Source organism: Mesitornis unicolor, unplaced genomic scaffold (genome assembly GCF_000695765.1).
Source record: "Mesitornis unicolor isolate BGI_N332 unplaced genomic scaffold, ASM69576v1 scaffold43021, whole genome shotgun sequence".
NCBI lineage: Eukaryota > Metazoa > Chordata > Aves > Mesitornithiformes > Mesitornithidae > Mesitornis > Mesitornis unicolor.
In genome coordinates this window covers 1-2,761 of record NW_010165248.1, presented here as the reverse complement: position 1 = coordinate 2,761, position 2,761 = coordinate 1, and the positions used below count along the sequence as shown (strand labels likewise).

At 41.1% G+C, this 2,761-nt stretch overlaps 1 non-coding gene across 1 annotated transcript; it reads left to right on the top strand.

The window, feature by feature from the left end:
• The first annotated feature begins 2,244 nt into the window (after positions 1-2,244).
• Positions 2,245-2,317, top strand: TRNAA-AGC. Its single transcript has one exon. It is a non-coding gene; the product is annotated as a tRNA-Ala (tRNA).
• Positions 2,318-2,761: the final 444 nt, after the last annotated feature.

Below are 2,761 nucleotides of genomic sequence, written 5' to 3'. Positions count from 1 at the left end.
AGCTGACAATGCCTTCCAAGGGTCTCCATAAGCTTTGTTACCAGCAGTTGATCAATTGTTTTAAGTAACCTTCAGAAAGAAAAAGGAGCTTTTGAGACACAGAAAGCTATAATGTTTTCCACCTAGTGTTTTCAATACAGAAAACATGCTGAAGCATGTTCTAGCAGTGGCCATAAAGAAAATGAAATATTTATAGATATATCTATATTTATATATTTTATCAATATATTTATAGATTTATAGGGCAAAGATCTCTCCTTACTTCTCGAGTGTTATGGATACATCAATTTAATTATGTTTTTAATCTTTAAAACAATCTACAAACATTTAACAAACTCTATGCAATCATTCACTCCCCTCAAAACAAAAGCTTGGTTTTTTTAACTCTGAAAGGACTATCTTTAGTGTGTGTATATATGTGTGTGTATATATATATATAAAAGGCAGCTTAAACTTACAGATAGCCATAAATCCACAGCAGCTTTGTTTGTGATTATTACCCTCTTCATGGCCTTAGAGCTAACAACTATGTTTTCTGAGTATCATTATTCTTCCTTCCTATTTTCTTGTGTCTGGTACCATCAGGAAAGCTGTAGCAAATCAAGAAAAAGCATGTCAAGCACTGAGTGAATACTGCCACAAAGCAGCCAGCTCCAGAAACAACTGCATGCGTAGGTACAGTAGCTCCAAGCCATCCATTGCCTGTCAGGACTAATGTACATAAACCAGGAGATTCAGTGTCACCAGAAGCCAGTAAGAATGGCATGAAAACAAGCCAGGCCAGTTACAGACCAGTCCGGTAGCAATCTTACCTCAACTCACCCTGGTTTGATTTCCCCTTGGCCTGATTTTGATTTGATGGGTGAGTGACACCTCCTGTTCTACAGCCATGCTCCTGTGGTGGGAGAAATGCGACTTAACTCGGCAAAGAGTTGTCTGGTGTAGTGCCGTGGCACAAGATCAATCTACTCTGTAAATGAAGAAGTTTAAGCAACAGTGTTGCCATGTGGTAGATTATGGGCTATGTAATTTGTCTGTATGTGCGAGAGTACACAGAGCCTATGGAGAAGAGCATGAATGCACGCTACCATGGCAGGCAGAGTTTGTGAACTCTTCTCAGTTTCCAGGGAATCAGCATCCAATTCTGTTGCTCATTTTAGACACAGTAGCAAGCTTATGTTTTCAGAGCGACACCTGAGAGAGTTCTGTTGTTAAAATTATAAGCAGAGGGAAAACATGAAGCAAATCTCAACCTGCGTTTGGCTGAGTTCTGAAAACCTGGGTTGATCAACTACCTGCATATGCAAGGGGCTGGGTGGCCGTGATATTTTGCCAATTCTCTGACAAATAGCAGGAGGACTTATGCAATCCAAAGCTTTTTCCAAATACACTCATTGAGCTAGTAGTAGTAATAACTCCCTCTCTCTTAAGCTGTGTTTTGAGTTAAATACTTGCTGTAGGCAAGGAAAGGTGAACATTAAAATGTTAAAGGTTGCTTATTTGCATACATCATTGTTTCTTGTCTGCGATGTAGGTTTTATGCTCTGTGTCAAGTTATGCAAGCATTTGTTGTGCTTGGGTGTGTTATTTTTTCAAAAAGTGTTAAGACTGTTCATGTATTAATTATAGGGAAGTGCATTTGGTGAGGTAATAAATAAGGGAAAATAAAACTAAATAAAAAATAAATAAGAAAAATACAGATATGTTTTAATTTCACTTGACTCTCTCACCTCAGAGAAGCCTGACACTTTCCAAAAGGATGTATGCATATGTAGAAGTATAAGCATAAGCTTTGGCTATAAAACTCTCATTTAAATCAGCTCTATAATATATTTTTTCACTCATTAAACCTGGACCAGATTCTTCATGTGTATGCCCTGAAAATTGGAAAAAACAAAGGTTTCATTATTGAATCTGCAGAAGTTCAGTAAAAGTTGGGGGGCTGTTTTTTCCAATAACACATTTTGTTACTTCTCAGAAACTTGGACTTTTGGAGAGCTAAATAACAAAGACTTGTGGTAGGAAAGAGATTATTCTTAAAAGATTAAAAAAAAAAATTAAAAGATTATTCTGGTGGTGTACTTGCTGAAAGATGGATTGCACGATTCCGGCTGAGTTGCAGTCAATTATTGGGGAGTGGAAGGAATGACTCAGCAAGAGACACAGAATTTGTGCTTGGAGGTGGGTCTCGGCAGGTCTGCAGTGCTTAGCTTTAGGTTGTGGAGCGGTTTTTTTTTTTTAGGTGGGGAATTAGCTCAAATGGTAGAGCGCTCGCTTAGCATGCGAGAGGTAGCGGGATCGATGCCCGCATTCTCCAGGAAATGTTTTCATCTAAACAGCATACTTGGTTTTTTTCCCTACCAGAAGAATCTGTAAATGACTTTAAGACTCTTTCATAAACTGTAAAGCACAGAATTAAACATATTTATAAAACAGGATGTTAAGAGCATATTGGGGGTGTGACTTGTGAGGCCGCAGGGGACAGCCACGGCTGTGAGGAACGGCTGCTACCAGCAGCCCTGCGCTCATCCTGCGGCTCCTCGCTGAAATCGTCCCGCTGACCCCTGCCGCAGCGCTCCCTGATCCCTCCTCCTGCGACCACCACCGCGGGTCTCAAAACCGCTCCCATGCCAGGTCGTTCCCCTCCGCACGCCCAGGTAGCTCTGGTGAGCGTTTCCTCTCGGGTGCCGCTCCACCGCCTTTTCCTTATCTGCCAACAAGACCCAGACGCGGAGCAGACCCCTCCGTTGCGGTTCCCGGG